Genomic DNA, 27,933 nt, shown 5'->3' with positions numbered 1-27,933 from the left:
TCATGACACGAAAACAAGTTCAAGTAAGATCATCACTTGAAATAAGATTGTTATAGTTATAGAAATTGAACCAAAGTTTGAATATGATTATTACCTTGTATTAGAATGATAACTTACTGTAAGAAACAAATATTTCTTGATGTTGGATGATCACCTTACAAGATTGGAAGTGAGCTAGCAAACTTGAAAGTATTCTTGATTTTATGTAACTAGAACTTGTAGAATTTATGAAGAACACTTAGAACTTGAAGATAGAACTTGAGAGAGATCAATTAGATGAAGAAAATTGAAGAATGAAAGTGTTTGTAGGTGTTTTTGGTCGTTGGTGTATGGATTAGATATAAAGGATATGTAATTTTGTTTTCATGTAAATAAGTCATGAATGATTACTCATATTTTTATAATTTTATGAGATATTTCATGCTAGTTGCCAAATGATGGTTCCCACATGTGTTAGGTGACTCACATGGGCTGCTAAGAGCTGATCATTGGAGTGTATATACCAATAGTACATACATCTAAAAGCTGTGTATTGTACGAGTACGAATACGGGTGCATACGAGTAGAATTGTTGATGAAACTGAACGAGGATGTAATTGTAAGCATTTTTGTTAAGTAGAAGTATTTTGATAAGTGTCTTGAAGTCTTTCAAAAGTGTATGAATACATATTAAAACAGTACATGTATATACATTTTAACTGAGTCGTTAAGTCATCGTTAGTCGTTACATGTAAATGTTGTTTTGAAACCTTTAGGTTAACGATCTTGTTGAATGTTGTTAACCCATTGTTTATTATAACAAATGAGATATTAAATTGTTATATTATCATGATATTATGATATATAATATATCTCAGTATGATGTATATACAGTTAAATGTCGTTACAACGATAATCGTTACATATATGTCTCGTTTCGAAATCATTAAGTTAGTAGTCTTATTTTTACATATGTATTTCATTGTTAATACACTTAATAATATATTTACTTATCATTTAACATAATTAACCAAGTGTATCAATATCTTAATATGATTCATATGTACCTAGTAAGACGTTGTTATAACGATAATCGTTATATATATCGTTTTCGAGTTTCTTAAATTAATAGTCTCATTTTTATGTATATAACTCATTGTTAAAATACCTAATGAGATACATACTTATAATAAAAACATGTTAACTATATATATAACCATATATATGTCATCGTATAGTTTTTACATGTTTTAACGTTCGTGAATCACCGGTCAACTTGGGTGGTCAATTGTCTATATGAAACATATTTCAATTAATCAAGTCTTAACAAGTTTGATTGCTTAACATGTTGGAAACATTTAATCATGTAAATATCAATCTCAATTAATATATATAAACATGGAAAAGTTCGGGTCACTACAGTACCTACCCGTTAAATAAATTTCGTCCCGAAATTTTAAGCTGTTGAAGGTGTTGACGAATCTTCTGGAAATAGATGCGGGTATTTCTTCTTCATCTGATCTTCACGCTCCCAGGTGAACTCGGGTCCTCTACGAGCATTCCATCGAACCTTAACAATTGGTATCTTGTTTTGCTTAAGTCTTTTAACCTCACGATCCATTATTTCGACGGGTTCTTCGATGAATTGAAGTTTTTCGTTGATTTGGATTTCATCTAACGGAATAGTGAGATCTTCTTTAGCAAAACATTTCTTCAAATTCGAGACGTGGAAAGTGTTATGTACAGCCGCGAGTTGTTGAGGTAACTCAAGTCTGTAAGCTACTGGTCCGACACGATCAATAATCTTGAATGGTCCAATATACCTTGGATTTAATTTCCCTCGTTTACCAAATCGAACAACGCCTTTCCAAGGTGCAACTTTAAGCATGACCATCTCTCCAATTTCAAATTCTATATCTTTTCTTTTAATGTCAGCGTAGCTCTTTTGTCGACTTTGGGCGGTTTTCAACCGTTGTTGAATTTGGATGATCTTCTCGGTAGTTTCTTGTATAATCTCCGGACCCGTAATCTGTCTATCCCCCACTTCACTCCAACAAATCGGAGACCTGCACTTTCTACCATAAAGTGCTTCAAACGGCGCCATCTCAATGCTTGAATGGTAGCTGTTGTTGTAGGAAAATTCTGCTAACGGTAGATGTCGATCCCAACTGTTTCCGAAATCAATAACATATGCTCGTAGCATGTCTTCAAGCGTTTGTATCGTCCTTTCACTCTGTCCATCAATTTGTGGATGATAGGCAGTACTCATGTCTAGACGAGTTCCTAATACTTGCTGTAATGTCTGCCAGAATCTTGAAATAAATCTGCCATCCCTATCAGAGATAATAGAGATTGGTATTCCATGTCTGGAGACGACTTCCTTCAAATACAGTCGTGCTAACTTCTCCATCTTGTCATCTTATCTTTTTGCAAGAAGTGTGCTGATTTGGTGAGACGATCAACTATTACCCAAATAGTATCAAAACCACTTGCAGTCCTTGGCAATTTAGTGATGAAATCCATGGTAATGTTTTCCCATTTCCATTCCGGGATTTCGGGTTGTTGAAGTAGACCTGATGGTTTCTGATGCTCAACTTTAACCTTAGAACACGTCAAACATTCTCCTACGTATTTAGCAACATCAGCTTTCATACCCGGCCACCAAAAATGTTTCCTGAGATCCTTGTACATCTTCCCCGTTCCAGGATGTATTGAGTATCTGGTTTTATGAGCTTCTCTAAGTACCATTTCTCTCATATCTCCAAATTTTGGTACCCAAATCCTTTCAGCCGTATACCGGGTTCCGTCTTCCCTAATATTAAGATGCTTCTCCGATCCTTTGGGTATTTCATCCTTTAAATTTCCCTCTTTTAAAACTCCTTGTTGCGCCTCCTTTATTTGAGGAGTAAGGTTATTATGAATCATTATATTCATAGATTTTACTCGAATGGGTTCTCTGTCCTTCCTGCTCAAGGCATCGGCTACCACATTTGCCTTCCCCGGGTGGTAACGAATCTCAAAGTCGTAATCATTCAATAATTCAATCCACCTACGCTGCCTCATATTCAGTTGTTTCTGATTAAATATGTGTTGAAGACTTTTGTGGTCAGTATATATAATACTTTTAACCCCATATAAGTAGTGCCTCCAAGTCTTTAATGCAAAAACAACCGCGCCTAATTCCAAATCATGCGTCGTATAATTTTGTTCGTGAATCTTCAATTGTCTAGACGCATAAGCAATCACCTTCGTTCGTTGCATTAATACACACCCGAGACCTTGCTTTGATGCATCATAATAAATCACAAAATCATCATTCCCTTCAGGCAATGACAATATAGGTGCCGTAGTTAGCTTTTTCTTCAATAACTGAAACGCTTTCTCTTGTTCATCATTCCATTCAAATTTCCTCCCTTTATGCGTTAATGCAGTCAAGGGTTTTGCTATTCTGGAAAAGTCTTGGATGAACCTTCTGTAGTAACCAGCTAGTCCTAAAAACTGGCGTATGTGTTTCGGAGTTTTCGGGGTTTCCCACTTTTCAACAGTTTCTATCTTTGCCGGATCCACCTTAATACCTTCTTTGTTCACTATGTGACCGAGGAATTGAACTTCTTCCAACCAAAATGCACACTTTGAAAACTTAGCGTACAATTCTTCCTTCCTCAATACTTCTAACACCTTTCTCAAATGTTCACCGTGTTCTTGGTCATTCTTTGAGTAAATAAGTATGTCATCAATGAAAACAATGACAAACTTGTCAAGGTATGGTCCACACACTCGGTTCATAAGGTCCATGAACACAGCTGGTGCATTAGTTAAACTAAACGGCATGACCATAAACTCGTAATGACCGTAACGTGTTCTGAAAGCAGTCTTTGGAATATCATCTTCTTTCACCCGCATTTGATGATACCCGGAACGTAAGTCAATCTTTGAATAAACAGACGAGCCTTGTAGTTGATCAAATAAGTCATCGATTCTCGGTAGTGGGTAGCGGTTCTTGATGGTAAGTTTGTTCAACTCTCGGTAGTCGATACACAACCTGAATGTACCATCTTTCTTCTTGACAAACAAAACAGGAGCTCCCCACGGTGATGTGCTTGGTCTAATGAAACCACGCTCTAAAAGTTCTTGTAATTGGCTTTGTAGTTCTTTCATCTCGCTGGGTGCGAGTCTGTAAGGAGCACGAGCTATTGGTGCAGCTCCTGGTACAAGATTTATTTGAAATTCAACGGATCGATGTGGGGGTAATCCCGGTAATTCTTTCGGAAATACATCAGGAAATTCTTTTGCGACGGGAACATCATTGATGCTCTTTTCTTCAGTTTGTACTTTCTCGACGTGTGCTAGAACAGCATAGCAACCTTTTCTTATTAGTTTTTGTGCTTTCAAATTACTAATAAGATGTAGCTTCGTGTTGCCCTTTTCTCCGTACACCATTAAGGGTTTACCTTTTTCTCGTATAATGCGAATTGCATTTTTGTAACAAACGATCTCCGCTTTCACTTCTTTCAACCAGTCCATACCGATTATCACATTAAAACTCCCTAACTCTACTGGTATCAAATCAATCTTAAATGTTTCGCTAACCAGTTTAATTTCTCGATTCCGACATATATTATCTGCTGAAATTAATTTACCATTTGCTAATTCGAGTAAAAATTTACTATCCAAAGGCGTCAATGGATAACTTAATTTAGCACAAAAATCTCTACTCATATAGCTTCTATCCGCACCCGAATCAAATAAAATGTAAGCAGATTTATTTTCAATAAGAAACGTACCCGTAACAAGCTCCGGGTCTTCCTGTGCCTCTGCCGCATTAATATTGAAAACTCTTCCACGGCCTTGTCCATTCGTGTTCTCCTGGTTCGGGCAATTTCTAATAATGTGGCCCGGTTTTCCACATTTATAACAAACTACATTGGCATAACTTGCTCCGACACTACTTGCTCCGCCATTACTCGTTCCGACACCATTTGTTCCTTTCGTTCTATTAACCCCTGGTCCGTAGACCTCACACTTCGCCGCGCTATGACCATTTCTTTTACACTTGTTGCAAAATTTGGTGCAGAACCCCGAGTGATTCTTTTCACACCTTTGGCATAGCTGCTTCTGATTGTTGTTGTTGTTGCGGTTATTGTTGTTGTTGGGATGATTGTTGTAGATGCTGTTGTTGTTGTTGTTGTTGTTGGGCCGTTTGTTGTAGTTGCGATTGATGTTGCGATTGTTGGGATAATTGTTGCGATTATTGTTGTAATTGCTGTTGTTGTTGTATTGGTGATTCTTATCACCGTTTTCCTCCCACTTTCTTTTGACTTGCTTCACATTGGCCTCTTCAGCAGTCTGTTCTTTAATTCTTTCTTCAATTTGGTTCACGAGTTTGTGAGCCATTCTACATGCCTGTTGTATGGAGGCGGGCTCGTGTGAACTTATATCTTCTTGGATTCTTTCCGGTAATCCTTTCACAAACGCGTCGATCTTCTCTTCCTCATCTTCGAATGCTCCCGGACACAATAGGCACAATTCTGTGAATCGTCTTTCGTACGTGGTAATATCAAATCCTTGGGTTCGTAACCCTCTAAGTTCTGTCTTGAGCTTATTGACCTCGGTTCTGGGACGGTACTTTTCGTTCATCAAGTGCTTGAATGCTGACCACGGTAGTGCGTACGCATCATCTTGTCCCACTTGTTCTAGATAGGTATTCCACCATGTTAACGCAGAACCTGTGAAGGTATGCGTAGCGTACTTTACTTTGTCCTCTTCAGTACACTTACTTATGGCAAACACCGATTCGACCTTCTCGGTCCACCGTTTCAATCCGATCGGTCCTTCGGTTCCATCAAATTCCAAAGGTTTGCAGGCAGTGAATTCTTTGTAGGTGCATCCTACACGATTTCCTGTACTGCTAGATCCAAGGTTATTGTTGGTATGTAGCGCAACCTGTACTGCGGCTATGTTTGAAGCTAGAAAAGTACGGAATTCCTCTTCATTCATATTCACGGTGTGTCGAGTAGTCGGTGCCATTTCCTTCAAAATAGTTAAATGGAACAAGTTAATCATACAGAATATTAAGAGTAGTTAATAGTATTTCGTAGCATAATATGAACTCATTTATAAAAGCTTTTTCTTCATATTAGCATTTTATAAGTTTAAATTCGGGTAGTACCTACCCGTTAAGTTCATACTTAGTAGCTAATATACAATTCAACTACTACAATTCTATATGAAAAACTGATTATAATAATATTTCGCGTTCAAACTTTTATACAATATTTTACAAACTTACAATACCGTTTATTTTACATAAAGCATGAAATATAGCACACAATAACTTTGATACAAGATAGTTGTGAAGATAATTCTAGCTAGTACACAAGTCGTTCAGCAAAGGCAATAAAGACACGTAATTCATACGTCCAGAAACAAGTCATGCATTCTGGTTTTACTAGGACTACTTCCCATCCTTGGTCTTGTGCAACATAACCGTTATGGCCGTTGATAAGACAGCGTGTTGTAGCATCGTCAAAGGGACGAGGGTTACGTAATGTCTAACAGTCCCGTAATAATCTAAAAACCTCATTTCTTACCCCAATTACCGACTCCGTCACTTGTGGAAACGTTTTGTTTAATAGTTGTAGCCCGATGTTCTTATTCTCACTTTGGTGAGAAGCGAACATTACTAATCCGTAAGCATAACATGCTTCTTTATGTTGCATGTTAGCCGCTTTTCTAAATCACGAAGTCCAATATTCGGATATATTGAGTCAAAATAATTTCTTAACCCGTTGCGTAAAATAGCATTTGGGTTCCCCGCAATATATGCGTCAAAGTAAACACATCGTAACTTATGGGTTTCCCAATGTGATATCCCCCATCTTTCAAACGAAAGTCTCTTATAAACCAAGACATTCTTGGAACGTTCTTCGAATGTCTTACAAACTGATCTCGCCTTAAATAGTTGTGCCGAGGAATTCTGGCCGACTCTAGACAAGATTTCATCAATCATGTCTCCGGGTAGGTCTCTTAAAATATTGGGTTGTCTATCCATTTGTGTTTTTAAACTGTAAAATAGACAAGAGTTAGATTCATAAAAAAAATACTTATTAATACAAGCAATTTTTACATATATCATAAAGCATACGAACACTATATTACATATATTACACCACACGAATACAACTATCTTATTCCGACTCGCTCGTTTCTTCTTCTTCGGTTTTGGTTCGTTTTGCCAAGTTTCTAGGGATATATGATGTTCCCCTAATACGAGCCGTCGTGATCCACATTGGTTTAGAAAAATCTGGTGGTTTAGAGGTTCCCGGGTCATTGTTACAACTTAAGGACTTCGGGGGTTGACGATACATATAAAGTTCATCGGGGTTGGAATTAGATTTCTCTATTTTTATGCCCTTTCCCTTATTATTTTCTTTTGCCTTTTTAAATTCAGTTGGGGTAATTTCTATAACATCATCGGAATTCTCGTCGGAATCCGATTCATCGGAGAATTGGTAATCCTCCCAATATTTTGCTTCCTTGGCGGAAACACCATTGACCATAATTAACCTTGGTCGGTTGGTTGAGGATTTTCTTTTACTTAACCGTTTTATTATTTCCCCCACCGGTTCTATTTCTTCATCCGGTTCCGATTCTTCTTCCGGTTCCGATTCTTCTTCCGGTTCCGACTCTTCTTCCGGTTCCTCTTCGGGAACTTGTGAATCAGTCCACGAATCATTCCAATTTACATTTGACTCTTCATTATTATTAGGTGAGTCAATGGGACTTGTTCTAGAGGTAGACATCTATCACATAATATCAAACGCGTTAAGAGATTAATATATCACATAATATTCACATGTTAAAAATATATAGTTTCCAACAAAATTTGTTAAGCAATCATTTTTCAAGTAAACACGGTCGAAGTCCAGACTCACTAATGCATCCTAACAAACTCGATAAGACACACTAATGCAAAATTCTGGTTCTCTAAGACCAACGCTCGGATACCAACTGAAATGTCCCGTTCTTATTGACTAAAAATGTTCCATATTAATTGATTTCGTTGCGAGGTTTTGACCTCTATATGAGACGTTTTTCAAAGACTGCATTCATTTTTAAAACAAACCATCACCTTTATTTCATAGATAAAGGTTTTAAAAAGCTTTACGTAGATTATCAAATAATGATAATCTAAAATATATTGTTTACACACGACCATTACATAATGGTTTACAATACAAATATGTTACAACAAAATAAGTTTCTTGAATGCAGTTTTTACACAATATCATACAAGCATGGACTCCAAATCTCGTCTTTATTTAAGTATGCGACAGCGGAAGCTCTTAATAATCACCTGAGAATAAACATGCTTAAAACGTCAACAAAAATGTTGGTGAGTTATAGGTTTAACCTATATATATCAAATCATAATAATAGACCACAAGATTTCATATTTCAATACACATCCCATACATAGAGATAAAAATCATTCATATGGTGAACACCTGGTAACCGACATTAACAAGATGCATATAAAAGAATATCCCCATCATTCCGGGACACCCTTCGGATATGATATAAATTTCGAAGTACTAAAGCATCCAGTACTTTGGATGGGGTTTGTTAGGCCCAATAGATCTATCTTTAGGATTCGCGTCAATTAGGGTGTCTGTTCCCTAATTCATAGATTACCAGACTTAATAAAAAGGGGCATATTCGATTTCGATAATTCAACCATAGAATGTAGTTTCACGTACTTGTGTCTATTTTGTAAATCATTTATAAAACCTGCATGTATTATCATCCCAAAAATATTAGATTTTAAAAGTGGGACTATAACTCACTTTCACAGATTTTTACTTCGTCGGGAAGTAAGACTTGGCCACTGGTTGATTCACGAACCTATAACAATATATACATATATATCAAAGTATGTTCAAAATATATTTACAACACTTTTAATATATTTTGATGTTTTAAGTTTATTAAGTCAGCTGTCCTCGTTAGTAACCTACAACTAGTTGTCCACAGTTAGATGTACAGAAATAAATCGATAAATATTATCTTGAATCAATCCACGACCCAGTGTATACGTATCTCAGTATTGATCACAACTCAAACTATATATATTTTGGAATCAACCTCAACCCTGTATAGCTAACTCCAACATTCACATATAGAGTGTCTATGGTTGTTCCGAAATATATATAGATGTGTCGACATGATAGGTCGAAACATTGTATACGTGTCTATGGTATCTCAAGATTACATAATATACAATACAAGTTGATTAAGTTATGGTTGGAATAGATTTGTTACCAATTTTCACGTAGCTAAAATGAGAAAAATTATCCAATCTTGTTTTACCCATAACTTCTTCATTTTAAATCCGTTTTGAGTGAATCAAATTGCTTTGGTTTCATATTGAACTCTATTTTATGAATCTAAACAGAAAAGTATAGGTTTATAGTCGGAAAAATAAGTTACAAGTCGTTTTTGTAAAGGTAGTCATTTCAGTCGAAAGAACGACGTCTAGATGACCATTTTAGAAAACATACTTCCACTTTGAGTTTAACCATAATTTTTGGATATAGTTTCATGTTCATAATAAAAATCATTTTCCCAGAATAACAACTTTTAAATCAAAGTTAATCATAGTTTTTAATTAACTAACCCAAAACAGCCCGCGGTGTTACTACGACGGCTTAAATCCGGTTTTACGGTGTTTTTCGTGTTTCCAGGTTTTAAATCATTAAGTTAGCATATCATATAGATATAGAACATGTGTTTAGTTGATTTTAAAAGTCAAGTTAGAAGGATTAACTTTTATTTGCGAACACGTTTAGAATTAACTAAACTATGTTCTAGTGATTACAAGTTTAAACCTTCGAATAAGATAGCTTTATATGTATGAATTGAATGATGTTATGAACATCATTACTACCTTAAGTTCCTTGGATAAACCTACTGGAAAAGAGAAAAGTGGATCTAGCTTCAATGGATCCTTGGATGGCTCGAAGTTCTTGAAGCAGAATCATGACACGAAAACAAGTTCAAGTAAGATCATCACTTGAAATAAGATTGTTATAGTTATAGAAATTGAACCAAAGTTTGAATATGATTATTACCTTGTATTAGAATGATAACCTACTGTAAGAAACAAAGATTTCTTGAGGTTGGATGATCACCTTACAAGATTGGAAGTGAGCTAGCAAACTTGAAAGTATTCTTGATTTTATGTAACTAGAACTTTTGGAATTTATGAAGAACACTTAGAACTTGAAGATAGAACTTGAGAGAGATCAATTAGATGAAGAAAATTGAAGAATGAAAGTGTTTGTAGGTGTTTTTGGTCGTTGGTGTATGGATTAGATATAAAGGATATGTAATTTTGTTTTCATGTAAATAAGTCATGAATGATTACTCATATTTTTGTAATTTTATGAGATATTTCATGCTAGTTGCCAAATGATGGTTCCCACATGTGTTAGGTGACTCACATGGGCTGCTAAGAGCTGATCATTGGAGTGTATATACCAATAGTACATACATCTAAAAGCTGTGTATTGTACGAGTACGAATACGGGTGCATACGAGTAGAATTGTTGATGAAACTGAACGAGGATGTAATTGTAAGCATTTTTGTTAAGTAGAAGTATTTTGATAAGTGTCTTGAAGTCTTTCAAAAGTGTATGAATACATATTAAAACACTACATGTATATACATTTTAACTGAGTCGTTAAGTCATCGTTAGTCGTTACATGTAAATGTTGTTTTGAAACCTTTAGGTTAACGATCTTGTTGAATGTTGTTAACCCATTGTTTATTATAACAAATGAGATATTAAATTGTTATATTATCATGATATTATGATATATAATATATCTCAGTATGATGTATATACAGTTAAATGTCGTTACAACGATAATCGTTACATATATGTCTCGTTTCGAAATCATTAAGTTAGTAGTCTTATTTTTACATATGTATTTCATTGTTAATACACTTAATAATATATTTACTTATCATTTAACATAATTAACCAAGTGTATCAATATCTTAATATGATTCATATGTACCTAGTAAGACGTTGTTATAACGATAATCGTTATATATATCGTTTTCGAGTTTCTTAAATTAATAGTCTCATTTTTATGTATATAACTCATTGTTAAAATACCTAATGAGATACATACTTATAATAAAAACATGTTAACTATATATATAACCATATATATGTCATCGTATAGTTTTTACAAGTTTTAACGTTCGTGAATCACCGGTCAACTTGGGTGGTCAATTGTCTATATGAAACATATTTCAATTAATCAAGTATTAACAAGTTTGATTGCTTAACATGTTGGAACCATTTAATCATGTAAATATCAATCTCAATTAATATATATAAACATGGAAAAGTTCGGGTCACTACAAAGTTTCACGTAGCTAAAATAAGCAAAAATATAGAATTTTGTTTTACCCATAACTTCTTCGTTTTAAATCCGTTTTGAGTGAATCAAGTTGCTATGGTTTCATAATGAACTGAAATTTATGAAACTAAACAGAAAAAGTATAAGTTTATAGTCATAAATACAGGTTACAAGTCGTTTTTGTTAGAGGTAGTCATTTCCGTCGAAAGAACGACATCTTGATGACCATTTTGAAAAACATACTTCCACTTTGAGTTTAACCATGATTTTTGGATATAGTTTCATGTTCATAAGAAAAATCATTTTCCCAGAAGAAAAACTTTTAAATCAAATTTTATCATAGGTTTTAATTATCTAACCCAAAACAGCCCCTAGTTTCACTACGACGGCGTATGTCCGGTTTTACTGTGTTCTTCGTGTTTCCAAGTTTTAAATCATTAAGTTAGCATATCATATAGATATAGAACATGTGTTTAGTTGATTTTAAAAGTTAAGTTAGAAGGATTAACTTGGTTTGTGAACAAGTTTAGAATTAACTAAACTATGTTCTAGTGATTACAAGTTTAAATCTTCGAATAAGATAGTTATATATATATGAATCGAATGATGTTATGAACATCATCACTACCTCAAGTATAGTAGGTAAACCTACTGGAAATGATGAGAAATTAACTTGAGCTTCAAAGGATCTTTGATGGCTTGGAAGTTCTTGAAGTAGAATCATGACACGAAAATAAGTTCAAGTAAGATTACTACTTGAATTAAGATTGTTATAGTTATAGATATTGAATCAAAGTTTGAATATGAGTATTGCCTTGAATTAGAAAGAAAAAAAATTACTGATAATTTGGATGTTCCTGATCTTTCAAATGTTCTTGGAGTAGGTAATTAGAGAGGATTTGTATGTGAAATTATAGAATGGAAATGATGTAGTAAATGATGGTGGTGTTGGTGTGATTTTATCATGGAAACAAAGGCTCCTCATTTTATTATTTTGTGTAATAATTCATACTTGAAGACAAGTAATGGTTCTCACATGTTGGTTAATCATTTAAGGCTGCTAAGAGCTGATCATTGAAGTGTATATACCAATAGTATATACATATAGAAGTTGAGTATTGTACGAGTACGAATACGGATTGAATACGGGGTAAATAGTGTTTACTGTAGTAAATAGTATTTACTGTAGCAAATAGTTTTTTGCTGTAGCAAATAGTTTTTTACCGTAGCAAATAGTAGTTTACTGTAGCAAAGCGAAAATTTACTGTAGCAAATAGTGTTTTACTTGTACATCTTTGATTTAATTGTATTTCTTCTTATATAGATATATAAAATAAAAACTTACATAAAAAAAATAAATAAATAAATAAAATGATTATATAATTAACATAAGTTATGACGTTCGTGAATCATCAGGCAAACTGGGTGGTCAATTGTCTACATAAACTCATTTCAATTAATCAACTCTTAACAAATTTAATTGATTAACATGTTGAAAACATTTATTCATGTAAATATTAATCTCATATAATATATAATCATGGAAAAGTTCGGGTCACTACAAAAGACTAGAGAGAGAATTAGAGAGATAGTGTGTGTGAAATGAGAATGAAATGAAGTGTGAAATGAAGAATCAAGCTTGAATTTGTAGTGGTGGTGGGGGTAGTGGTGGCCGACGGTTTGGGGGGGACAATGTGACGCCCCGTACAAAATCATCGTGTATGGATCATCAACAATAGGATCATTACAAGGTCAAACATTATATGCTGTTTAAAATACCAGTTTTGCATTCATGAAAAGATAACGTTTTTACCAACGTCAAATGTTTTACAAAAGATGACGTTTTTACCAACGTCAAATGTTTTACAAAAGATGACGTCTTTACCAACATCAAATGTTTTACAAAAGATGATGTCTTTACCAACGTCAAATGTTTTACAAGGATAACGTGCTTCTACGAATAGAAAGCATTAACATAATTACGTTACACAGAGGTCAATACAAAACCATTGTTCAAATGAAACATAAGTTGCAAATGCAAAGTAAAAGTTCCATGATTGAGACATCTCTAAACAATGCAGCGGAAGTCTAAAACACCGAGTCTGTAACAACGTATAAGCACCTGAGCAATACATGCTTTAAAACTTCAACACGAATGTTGGTGAGCTATAGTTTGATTGTAAAAAACAATGTAATTACGACCACGAGATTTTATATTCAAAATTGTATCTCAAATCCGTATGATAAAGTATATGCTTATCCGTGGGCACCCGGTAACTAACTTAACATAGTAATATAAATATCACCCCTAAAAGTACACTTGGCGAGTGCGTATGTTCTCGAAGTATTAAACACCCGTTAAATGCTAGCGCGACTAGCCCGAGTGGGGATGTCAAACTCTATGGATCCATATCTAAGATTCGCGTCTACCGGTTCATAAACCAATAGTTAAACGTTACCGAGCTAAGGGGAATCTTTGTGCCATTATGTCACCCACACATATATAAAGTTTAAGTACTCTTGTCTAGTATGTAAAACATAAAAAGCGCATGTATTCTCAGTCTCAAAAATAGTTAAAGTAAAAAGGGAGCAATAACTCACAGTGATATATGCGGTAAAAGTCGATATGAAAAGTATGCAAGTAGCAAGTCGATCCGAAAGGTCCTCAACCTAAGTCAAAGGTTACTAAGTCAGTATATTGTCCCTAAAGGTTTAAAGTGAATAAATAAAGTCTTAAGTATCATCATCATCATCATTCGTAAAAGATAAAGTAAGTTTTCAACAAGAATAGAGATCGAAACAAAAGGCTGACTTTGGACAGCTGTTACGACCTCTATAAAAACCAAAAAGATGCGTGGTCAGTGGCCAAGGTTTCGTATGTGAGTTCTCGTACCGCTATCCAATTTTCAGATCCTAACTCGATGTCGTTTGACTGTGGCGACGGTTCAAGTGCGAGTAGGTCAGAATTTTTTAGCACGTCGTTACAAAGGCGTAGTGATATTCGGAAGGCTATAAATCTTAAACCGTATATCGGATTTAGGCAAGTCTTAAACAAAAAGTCATCTACTAGAAACGAACTATCTGAAAATCAACTTTCCAGAAGTCCTAGGTTTCTAATCAGACCCCGAAAAATAGTAAACAAGTGCTCCGGTGGGTTTCTTGGTGCTTGATGCTCATCACGGTTCTCATCCTTGATGCGTGTAAGCTTCAAGTGTACAACTCTTTGATATTTTAGCATCACTTTGACCAAGTTTCAACCATAAACACACAATATCAAGACTAAGAAGTAATACCACTCACTTAAGAGTTTTAGAGGGATGATGAATCAAGGTTACATCATGTTCTTAGTCTTAACACAAATACAAGTTCTATTCAAGATTAAAGCTATAAACTTTGATTCAATCAAACAAGCAAGACATAAATTTGATAAATCAAAGTAATGGAACCCTAAGCTAGAGAGCTTGGATCCCTTAACAAATAATTATGAGATTTAAAAGCTAGAAAGATTGAATCTTTTATGTTCTTGAAGGTCTTTAAAGCAAGAAGCTAGATCTTCAAGTTTCATGAAGATCATAAACACAAGTTTTGACCTTTTAGCAAAAACAAAGTGATCTTAAGCTATAAAGCTTAGATCCATCAAAGTAATGAAGATTCAAAGATAGAAAGCTTGAATCTTTTATGTTCTTGAAGATCCTTAAAGCAAAATGCTAGATCTTCAAGTTTCATGAAGATCATAAACACAAGTTTTGATCTTTTAAACAAAATGAAGAGATCATTAGTATGATGACCTGGAAAATTTAGACTTATTTAAACCAATTCTCTATATGATTTAATATTTTCGTCATGATAAGCAATGCATTTTGACAAGTTTTAAAACTTTTGTAAATGAGTTTTATATAACGGTTGCCTACCTTGTTTGTTCAACGATTCACGAACATCGTAACTTATGATAATTATATAATTGTGTGTGTATATATATATATATATACGAAAACATGCGAATAATATTTATATACGAAATGATAAAAATTTACTATTGAATGATGCAGTTTCGAATTAAAAAGTTTACGTATATAATCGTTTTATTTTTATGATGTATTTTTTATAGTTTTTAAGAAGACACGATGTTAAATCAAAAATGTACAAGTTGTAAAGCACAACGTACAACAATGTAACTTAAATAGTTGAATCGAAATTAATTCATTTACTATTCATATGAATAGAAAATGAAACGAAATTAATTAATTTACTATTCACATAAAAGCGACATGATAAAAATTATTAATTATAAGTTACATAAAATACCCCTGAAGTATTTAATAAATACGACTTTTAACAATATTAAAATTCGTTAATTCGTTTGAATTAAACGAATTCAATAATTCACGGTGGCATAGAATGATCAGCAGACTAGTACGTACACTCTACATCGAACGTATATAGTAATTTTATAAATAAATGAACCTTTTTACAACTAGTTTTATAAAGCTTAAGACCAAAATAAATATATGTATTCAATTATAAAAAGTGGAATATTTTTTATTTATACTTTTACCCGTCAATTATTAGCAACAGAGTACGAAATACCGGTCCGCAAAAACTGTCGACAGATATTATTGAATGTTAATTGTCACGTTTGATTCTATATTATTATTATATTATATTTATATTATTATATTTATTCTATATATATCGAACGAATTCTGGTTCGATGAATTCATAAATTTTTCAATCTCTCTAGCTTACATTACTCCGTATATTATTTATTTATATTTATTATTATTATTATTATTATTATTATTATTATTATTATTATTATTATTATTATTATTATTATTAAGATTAATATTAGTATATACATAAAATACTACGACGGAGTGATGTTCGAATGTTTTCAAAACGGGAAAAGCTAAGGAAATTATGGGTTATAACTATGGAGGTTATGGGTATTGCTTGGGGGTTATGATCATGAGTCAAAGGTCAACCTAGCGTTTATCATCTCCATTGCGTCTACATACTTTCCTGCAATATTGAATCACAATATTGATACGTGAGCATTCATATATTATCTTTTATATATTAATAGTGTATCCATGTCTAGTGTTCGAGTATATATGTTTATACATGCTTGTATGCTAAATTTCGTCGTTAGATAGTTTTATGATGAATCACGAATTTAATACATATACTATTGATATAAGGTATATGATATGCATATTATTGGAAAGCTGGAGAAAAATTAATGACTTTTCATTTAGAAATCGCATGATTTTGATGAACGGATTAAAAGATATGGTGAACTGAATTATGTTTGACATTAATTGAAATTGTGTTGGAAACTGTAAATTAATATTTAAACAACTTGTTTATAAGATTAATAAATAGGATTTTTGGATACTACTAGTCGAGTAAATGAATTCTTATATAAGACACGTCTCGTTTTGTTGAACAATTGTCAAAGTTGATTGTCTTATCATGTTTTAAAGCTTTACAAACACTATAATCTGATTTTACAAGTATTAGAAAACTATGTGAAATAATAAAACATTTTCGATTGCCATGATAATTCATATATAATATAACTCCTAAAATAAATAATATTTTGAGTTTGATAAACTATAAATTTGTTCAATTATCAAGACTTATACTATGTTAATAGAATAAATATGTATAGATTTAAAGATCATATTGGGTCAGATTGACTTTTGAGATGACTTTTGTTAACTTTTGCATGTCGGTCTCGAGCATTAGGATTGTGATACACTATGACCCGACCTAGCTTGTAGACATTTATTGACCAACATATGTTCTCTAGGTTGAGATCTATTATTACTTTGCATTTCGAGCTTCAGTCACATTTCGGTGAATGAATTTATGTACTACTAAGTTGAGTTTCATTTGATCCCTTTTTACTAAATGCTTTTGCAATATATATTTTTGGGCTGAGAATACATGCACTTTAGTTTAAACGCAATGGATACAAATACATACTAAATTCTACACCGAGTTTGAACCGAAAATCCCTTAGCTTTGGTAACTGGTAACTGCCGGTTATAAGAACTGGTGGGAGCGAGTAGTTATATATGGATCCATAGGACTTGACATCCCCGTCCGTTCCAAGTATAGAGACCCTAGCCTGAACTATAAAGCGGACGTATGCTATTTGAGTTTAGTACATGCTGGTTTGCGTGTATTGTATAAGTTGGTTGCATGTATGTTAAAACAGAGGTACTTATTATATATATACGTTAAGTTTAGTTACCAGGGTGCTCAATCTTGTAGAATATTTTGATAAACGTTTCTGGATGAAACAACTGAAATCTTTTGATCCACCTTTATATACAGATTATGCGCAACATTAAAACTATGAACTAACCAACCTTTGTGTTGACACTTTTAAGCATGTTTATTCTAAGGTTCCTAGAAGTCTTCCACTATTTGCTTATACGTTATACAAGTTATGTGCATGGAGTCATACATGCTTTATTCGAGAAAACTTTGCATTCACAAAATCATCACCATGTATCTTATTTTGACTGCGTCGACAACAGATGTATTATGGTAAACTATTATTTACGGTGATTGTCTATATATAGAAATCATCAGATGTCGAAAACCTTGAAAATTGATATTCATTTAAGGTGTGCCTTTTCAAAAGAATGCAATGTTTACAAAACGTATCATGTAGAGGTCAGTACCTCACTATGAAATCGATGAATGATGTATTCATCCAAATGGATTTAGACGTGTCGTCACAATACGTTAGAAAACTTAGATCCAACAAAGTAATGAAGATTCAAAGCTAGAAAGCTAGAATCTTTCATGTTCTTAAAGGATTCAAATCAAAGTTTGAATCTACAAGATATAACAAGATCAAAAATCTAAAAAGTTTGATCTTTCTATGATGATGATGTCGTGATTTTGAGAAGAAGAAGAAGAAGAAGAAGAAAAAATTTTAAAACTTACAATTTTTAGTGTGAGAAAGACTAGAGAGAAAATTAGAGAGCAAGTGTGTATAAAATGTAAATGAGATCAAGTGTGAAATGGGTGAAATAAGTTTAGTATTTATAGTGGTGGTGAGTGGTGTAGGCTGTGGGTTTTGGGGGGGACAAGGGGACAATTTTTTGCTTTTTGCTTAGTGGTGGTCTAAAGGTGGTGCTTATTGTTGGGATCCCATGCAACATTTGTAGTAATGGTTAATAAAAATGCTAGTATGTTGGCTCATCATAATGGGTTTTTTCCTACATCATAATGGATCATAAATCCATTAAAGTTGGGCTAATTCCATGGTCCATTAACTAGATTAGGGTGGGCTTAAGTCCATTAAGGTAAAAAGTGCATTAAGACTAACTAGTGTGTATTAGTAAATTACTAAGTGTAATTAAGCAACCAATAAGCCAAGTAATTGTAATTAGAAAATATCAATTAGTTTCAAGTAGTCATAATACTCCAATTATGACAAAAGTTAAACGTGTACAAAGTACGTAGCTCGTTCAAAACGACAAGTGACACTAACGGTCGTAAAATCATTCGAGGATCAAGTTAAGTGATTAAACACTCAATAGCATGTTGTAAGATACTAACGAAAGTAATTAATCATGAATAAAGATTCCAGATTCGTGAAAGTATAGAGCACAAAAATATAAGTCAAAAAAGTCGGGTCGTTACATTACCCACCCGTTAAAGAAAATTTCATCCCGAAATTTTGAGGAGTGACCAACAACGGTACCAAATTTGAAGAAGAATGAGCATATCAAAGTTCCAAGATACTCGTGGGCTCAGAAGTGAGCTATTTACCTTGAAAGTTACTTGGGCGTATAAAAGTAAGAATAGGTATATGCCATTAACTAAGTCTCTTGACCTTAAGATCAACAAATTGATTTCGTTTCTTGTTAACATGAATATGTCATCTGAATATATATCCACAAAAGGAAAGATGATGTTTTTGCCTTACAGGCATCTTCAGTAGGCTGGATGCATGAAATGCATCATGAATGCTACCAAACTCATCTAAAATATTGAGCGCTTATATCGCAATACAAAGCTGGCCGATAGAATGGAAAACATGGTGATCACAACCATGCGATTTGATGTATCGATAGTGTTAGCCACGGATTTTACTAACCCCTTAATTTTGGAAGGAGACCATAGGCATAAAGAACCCGATATTTAGGAAACATTTCATTTGGATAAATGAATTGAAATTTTAGCTGAGAGTGACTAATCAGACTTACATACAATGCAAGCCATAATTATTTATAGTGTCTTCAGGGCGGTCTGAATGAACAATGAAGGATATCACCCAGTTTACCATAATGTATGTGATCTTATCCTTGGATGGAATGAAAGCACAGTTCCATACTGTAGGGTTAACATCGACTAGAATAACATATAGTTGCAACCAATGAAGGAAGAAATATATAGAATAACCACATCAGTGTTATAGATGTTTTAAGTAGTCCATTCCAAGAGGATAACATGATTCATAGATTTTTAAAGTAATTTATATTACTTTTTATAAAGAAAATCGCACGAAAGGTGTGATCTTTGAACGAGAGTGAACTCTTCGTACAATGAGCGAGTTGATCTGAATTTATCCTTATACTTAAGGGGATGTGCGGATGAGAAGATACGTGAACCCTTGATCATAAAGAATGGTTTACTCCAAGTGAAAAGAGTCTTAAAAATGATTCCTTGTACCTCAACATACTGATTCATAGAGATGATGTTTACGAGGGTGCTGCGATCAGCCGTGAAATATTGAGAGTAGAAACCCACCTAGTGCCTTTCCTACAATAGGGTGACCACTGAGTGTACCTCAGAAAACTGATTTATCGGCCAGCGTTTTTGCCATATCTAACCTTAAAAGGAACATTTTATGAGCGCAAAGACTTCCTAACAAATTTTATAAAACTGCCATCCAAAGTGGCTCCAGAGTTTTTAACAAAGATCTTAATGGTAAGCTTCATCCCTAAACGGAGGACGAGAAGAAATGCGATCCATACATGGTGTAGACTAATACGAAAATCTTTAATAAAATCAACCAAGGAAGTTTTGAAAACCCTTTAAACGTTTGATGTGACAACATAAATGGAATGAAGTTCTTAGTAAATTTAGAAGTATGTACAATGTGTACCATTTTGCACAAAACTATTTGACTTAAGTTAAACAACTCAATAAAGGAACAATTTTTAAATAATTTGAAGGTATAACTTAGTATGTACTAACTCAAAATAAGTAAAGGTAAATTTATTAACTTAATTATATACATACATATATGATTTTATAAATCGCATAAGTGACAGAAAAATTTTATTACTTTCATTTGTCCATAAATCTCGTGAAGACCGCACAATAAACGTGTAAAAATTTTGATAAACATAGTTTTTCATATTTCAGAGGTTACGAGTTGAAAAAGATCGAGTGAAAAATATTTGAATCATCGGGTGACATGTTATTAGGTAATGAAAACTAATGAATTAAATGTAATATTGATAATTATCAGGACATAAGTCTTTGGGCCAAAAATGTTCACGTGCGAAGCCGTTGCTAAAAAGTGAGGTATGAAGGATAGAGCATGAGGATGAGAAGTTAATCGCTTCTTGACTTTGAAAAATACCAAACAGGTTATGACTAATATTTAAGTCGGAATACTGATGGTGTTAATATCACTAAATGAGAATCTCTTGAAATAAGTCAAGCCTTAGAGTTATGTAAGAAGGAGCATCGTTCCAACAGGTGTGGTAAATAAGATCCCAGGGGTAACGCTATAACGACCATGGATTTTCCAACGTTTATTTATTAATAATTATTATTAATACTTGTGATTTAATGAATGTATCGTTTATATACATTTACTTGTTTCCATGATTGACTTTTAAATGCCCGAAACATCTTTGTGACACACGTACATTATACGAATAATATTTTCAGATATTATTTAAATTCATGATTAATTTTATTAATCATTTTAATTAACTAAGGTTATTAGTTAATTACTTGGGCTTTTACTCACCATACACACTTAATGAATTATTTGGCCCATCTTAAAATGCAAGTAATACTTTAGAACTAAACTAGATGGTTTAAGTGCTCATGGAATCTAGTTACCATTTACTTGCACCATGTCCCCATGCAACACCCCTAATAACCAACTTTTGAGCCAATACATGAAGTAACTAGTAGACTTTCCTCTTCCTCTTTTTTTCCCTTCAAACCATCGGCCCTATGTGAGATGAGGGAGTGTTCAAGATTTTTTTTTGAGTTACTTATTCATTGTATTCTCTCATTTTTACTCTCTCACTTTTCACACACTTACTTGGTTCCATTTTCCTCTCATTTTTCTCTCTAATTCTTGTAAGTAACAAGCTCATTTCTCTCTTCTTTTCCTTGCAAAAACCAAAACATAAAGCATACATATCATCATCATTTACTTATCTTTGTTTGTTGTTTGATACTTGTTCATTGTTGTTAATTTGTTACTTGTTCTTTGTTATTATTTACTTACTAGTACAAGAATCAAACTCTCTAGTTTAATTCTTCTTATTATCTTGTATTACAAGAACAAATAAGAACAAAACTTTCTAGTTTATGTTCTACATTCATTGTTTTAAAAGATTTAAGGTTCATGTGTTGTTAAACTCATACTTGAAGTTCATGTTGTAAACTTAAAAGTTTACTTCCTTAAAGATCAAGACTTTGGCTTGAATCTTTAAAAGTATGAGAACCATGAACTTGTTACTTGATTAATTAGTTTATTTCTTCATTTTGTTCATGTTTGAATTCGTGATTCATGTGGTTGTTGGTCAAGTGTTACTAGTTAACTTTGATCTCATTTTTCTTGAACAAAAGTTAACTTGAAAGTTCAAGAATATGGAAGTGTAACTCTTTAGTTATAACTTCACATACATATGAAAGATCTAAGCTTCTATGGCTTATGGTCTACTTATTTTGTCATAAACAAAAGCTTGAAAGCTTACATGTACTTTACAAGATGAAAATCTAAGTTTTATAGCTTATGGTTTCATTAAAGTAAAGATTCAAGTGTTATTACTTAGGATTTAACTTAACAACTTTAGATCTAGACTCTTGAGTCTTGGATCTTCAATATCTAACTAAGAACTATGTTCTACATCTTAAGATCTTGATTAGTTAGTTTACTTTCAAGTTTGTAGTTCAATATTACTTTTATAGTTCATGTATGTGTCAGATCTAAGATTTTGATGTAACTTTGGTTCATCAAGCTACTTACAATACTTAAATGAGTTGTGCTACATGTCTTAGACTTACACAAGTGTTATGATGGTCAAACCTTGGTTAAGATGATGCAAACACATCAACGAGTTGTACACTTGAAGCTATATGCAACAAGGATGAGAGCCGTGATAAGCATCGAACACCAAGAAACCATCGGAACCTAATGTTTACTGTTTTCTGGAATAGACCCGAATACCTGGGCTACTTTAAAGCTGATTTTCAGTTAGCTCTGTTCGAGTATATAATTTTTTGTTTAAGACTCATCTTAATCCGAGTTACGGTTTAGGATTTATGGCCCTCCGATCGTCACTATGTCCTTTTAACATTGTGCTGAAAAATTCTGACCTACTCGCACTTAGACCGTCGCCACGGTCAAACGAAGACGAGTTTGCTTCTGGAATTTTTACCACAATTAGAGGACTCATATACGGAGTCATGGCCACTGGTCTCACCTTATTTTAGTAGGTATAGAGGCCATGGTGACTGATCGAAGTCAGCCTTTGTTTTAAACTCTTTCCATGAATGAAACTTACTTTACACCTTTTGTTTGATGATGAATGATGATGACCTTTGACCTAATTTACATACATTTAAACCTATTGGGACGATATACTGACTTAGTAATATTTGACTTAGGTTGAGGACTTTCCGGACCTACTACTTGCTTACTTCCCGACTTGACTTTACCACTACTTTACCACTGTGAGTTATAGCATTCCCTTTTTACTTTAACCTATTTTGGGAACTGAGAATACATGCGCAATTTACTTTTTACATACTAGGCACGAGTACTTAAACTTATATATGTGTGGGTTATACAATGGCATAAACATTCCCTTTAGCTCGGTAACGTTTAGTCATTGGTTTTTGAACCGGTGAACGCGAATCTTAGATATGGATCCATAGGGTTTGACATCCCCACTCGGGATAGTAGTACTAGCATTTAACGGGTGTTTAATACTTCGTAAACATATGCACTCGCCAAGTGTACTTTCAGGGGGTTATAAACGTTAAGGTAGTTACCAAGTGCCCACGGTTAAACATATACTTTATCATACTGTTTTGAAACGCTCTTTGTAGCACTGAAATCTCGTGGCCTACCTTACATACTGTTATACTTAAACTATAGCTCACCAACCTTTGTGTTGACGTTTTTAAGCATGTTTTTCTCAGGTGCTTAAGGTTGCTTCCGCTGTGTACTAGTCATGCCTCATAGACTTCCACTGTGCTTTACTAGAGATGTCACCGCATGAACTACTTTATCTTGCATTCAAACTTTAATACTTTTGAAACTATGATTTGTAACAACCTAAGGTTCACGTACTATTATCTTTGCTTCTATTCATAGAAGCATACTTTTGGTTGTAAAACAATTGACGTTGGTTATGACGTCAGCTTTTATCATGAATGCAAACTTGTTTTAAAAACGCATATAGTGTTTGACCTTGTAATGATCCTGTTGTTGATGATTCGTACACGATGGTTTTGTATGGGGGCATCACATTTGGTATCAGAACATTGGTTGTAGGGAATTAGGTTGCATTAGTGAGTCTAAGACTGACCCGAGTAGGATTCACTAATAGGACTAATCTACAACTTGCTAGTTTACTTGTTTCCGCTGAACTTACTGCATGTTGCTGCTTACTTTTACTGCTATATGCCGTATGCTATTACATGATTTCACTACTGCATGCTATTATTTGCTTTCGATTGCATGATACTTGTCATTATTGCCATGCTACTTCTGTATGATTCGTTATTATTGCTATGCTATTTACTGCTATGCATGATTTAGACTGTTGTAGTTACTTGGCCTAATACATGCTTGCTTTATGACTTACTGACATGGAAAATTTATTTTTCCTTGTTCAGATGTCGGATATTCCACCTGCTATCATTTTGGACAGCGACACAGACGCTTCAGCCACTTCACCTGCCACTGTTGCCGCTCCCCCGATCCCGTCGACGACACACTCTAGTGACCCAGGCGCTTCGTCCTCCGGAGCTAGTAGTCATACACCTGCCCCAGTGGGTACTGCACACGGAGCCCAGGACCTCCCGAAGATTCCAGCTCCACTTGCCCCGGTACCTTAGGAGCCACAGCACCATCCCAGTAGTGTTGTGATTCCCGCGGAATTTGGGGAAGGTCCATTCCGTAATCAGTATCGTCATTGGTGCCGACGCACTCCTGATGGACGACTCGTGCCGATCCCGCCTTTTAGATACCGACAGATGATGGCCGCCCGAGGAGAGCCAGTACAGCCACCCTTGCATCCACCTCCACATGATTTCGATGACCCTTCATCCAATGACTCATCCACAGACGACTCTAGTGGCGAGGATTCCACCGATGACCCTGACGAGGAGGACCCCGATGATGCACCTGTTCAGCCACCCTCCACCCCGCCGAAGAAGCAGTACCGTTTTGTTGGTACCGTCATTCTAGGGATTAATGGAGGTCGAGTATTCACTGACGCATATGGTCAGCGTTGTAGGGTTACCGCCCGTAAGCGGCTTGTGCCGTATCCTACTGATCCCTTCATCCGTAAGCCTTACCGCTTTGCAGCCTCTGCTTCTGGAGCCGGACCGTCTGCACCACTAGCTCCACCAGCACCACCCGTTCCAACTGCACTGCCTGTACCACCATCCCCCTCTATCGAGGAACTGATGAGGGAGGTGGTGATCCTCCGTGCTCGAGTAACTGAGCTCGAGGACCAGATGTTCCACGTATTGGACATCCTACACCCACCTTCACCGTAGGGCTTTTGTAGTAGATTTCATTATGTAATCTCATTTGTAATTTTATGTTTCACTTATGTATTGTGCGAAACTATGCGAATGTATGCAACTTATTATTAATGAATGAAACTTTGTGTTATTTAATTCTTGTACGATGTTCTATTTACGTTACTGTATGATGATTCTGTGGTAATTGTACCTAGATACGTTACTTAATAAACATGTGATGTGTTGATTCCATGTTGATTACCATATACTGTATTATTACTATTTGAATACTGGATTTTGACTTGAGTCAAAAATTTTGTTTAGAACACCATGGCCAATGGACGATCCACACCTACCGCTGCCCAAATAGAGGATATGATCAATGAACGAGTCACCGCAGCTTTAGCAGAAAGGAACCTCCAAGCTCCACCGCCATCGCCACCGGTTATTCAACCCATTCGTAATGGGTGCACGTACAAAGAGTTCCAAAGCTGCAAAGCCCACAACTTCAGTGGAACAGAGGGGCCGGTTGGTCTCACTAGATGGTTCGAGAAATTAGAATCCGTGTTTCGAGTTAGTAACTGTTCAGAGGCGAATAAAACCAAGTTTGCTTCATGCACTCTGTCTAACGGCGCACTAACGTGGTGAAACACGTTGGCTCAAGAAAAAGGTATTGATGAGGCATTTGCTACCCCATGGGAGGAATTCAAAGGGGCCCTGATTGAAGAATAGTGCCCTAGGACCGAGATCCAGAAGATGGAGATTGAGTTTATGCCATTAAAGGTAGTGGGAAACGATCTCGATGGGTACAATTATAGATATTTGGAACTAGCCCTGATGTGTCCTACCATGGTCACCCCGGAATTCAAGCGTATGGAGAGATATTTATGGGGACTTCCAAAGTCCATTAAGGGAAATGTCACCTCGTCCAAGCCACCCAATGTCCCGGAAGCAATGTGCATGGCGCATACTTTAATGAACCAAATTATCATCGATGAACCGGAGAAGGCTAAGTCTAAAGCGGGTAGTAGTGAGAAGCGCAAATGGGATAACAACAGGGGAAGGACCTATGATCAAAACCCGACGAAACGACATGAGGGTTTCAGAGGAAACAACAACGGAGGAAACCCAAATCCGAACACCAACTCCAACCCGAACTACAAGGGTACCCTACCACAATGCAAGAGGTGCTACAAGCACCATACTGGGTATTGTAACGTTGTTTGTGAAAAGTGCCAACGGACTGGACATATCGGTAAGGACTACAAGGTCACCACTTTGAATGGGAAGCCGAACACCAATGGACCTAAAAAGTGCTACAAATGCGGACAAACGGGCCATTTCAGAAATGCGTACCCCAACAAAAGAAAAGACGGCGGACCACCCCGTGGTAGAGCTTTCAACGTTAATGCAAGGGATGCACGCGAGAATCCCGACTTGGTGACAGGTATATTCACTATCAACAATTTATTAGCTTCTGTCCTATTTGATACTGGTGCCGATAGGAGTTATGTATGTAGACACTTTTGCGATAAGATTAATTGGTCGTTAGTCCCATTAAAAGAGAGTATGCTTGTTGAGGTCGCCAATGGAAAACTTGAGAAAGTTGACCATATTAGTCGAGGAGCTATTATCAACATAGCTGGTGCGGAATTCGAAATTGACTTAATACCTATCAAATTGGGAAGTTTTGACGTTATCGTCGGTATGGATTGGTTGACCAAGATAAAGGCTGACATTATCTTGGAGATAAAGCTCTTCGTATACCGCAAGGAGAGGGTGAGCCACTGATCATTTACGGAGAGAGATGTACCTCAAAGCAAAACCTCATTAGTTGCGTGAAAGCACAAAAGATCATAAAGAAGGGACGTCTTGCTGTCCTAGCACATGTGAAAACGGTAGACACCGAGGAGAAGAGTGTGAACGACATTCAAATTGTGAACGAATTTTTCGATGTCTTCCCTGAAGAATTGCCTGGATTACCGCTGCCGAGAGCAGTAGAGTTTCAGATCGACTTGGTGCCAGGAGCTGCACCTGTAGCTCGCGCACCTTATCGACTCGCACCTTCCGAGATGCAGGAATTGCAGAGCCAATTACAAGAACTACTAGACCGTGGATTCATCCAACCCAGTTTCTCGCCTTGGGGTGCACCTGTTTTGTTTGTGAAAAAGAAGGATGGATCCTTCCGTATGTGTATCGACTATCGTAAACTCAACAAATTGACAATCAAGAATCGGTATCCTCTTCCCCGCATTGACGATCTTTTTGATCAACTTCAAGGATAGAGTGTTTACTCTAAGATCGATTTTCGATCCGGTTATCACCGGTTGAGGGTGAAGGAAAGTGAGGTGATGAAAACTGCGTTCAGAAATCGTTATGGTCATTATGAGTTTCTCGTGATGCCATTCGGATTAACCAATGCACCTGCCGTGTTCATGGACCTCATGAATCGTGTCTGCAAGCCGTACTTGGATAAGTTTGTTATCGTCTTCATAGATGATATCCTCATCTACTCTAAGAGCGAAGAAGAGCATGAAC

The sequence above is a fragment of the Rutidosis leptorrhynchoides genome, chromosome 5 (assembly GCF_046630445.1).
Source record: "Rutidosis leptorrhynchoides isolate AG116_Rl617_1_P2 chromosome 5, CSIRO_AGI_Rlap_v1, whole genome shotgun sequence".
Classification (NCBI taxonomy): domain Eukaryota; kingdom Viridiplantae; phylum Streptophyta; class Magnoliopsida; order Asterales; family Asteraceae; genus Rutidosis; species Rutidosis leptorrhynchoides.
The sequence above is the reverse complement of the archived record's forward strand: the minus strand, read 5'-3'. Positions refer to the sequence as shown.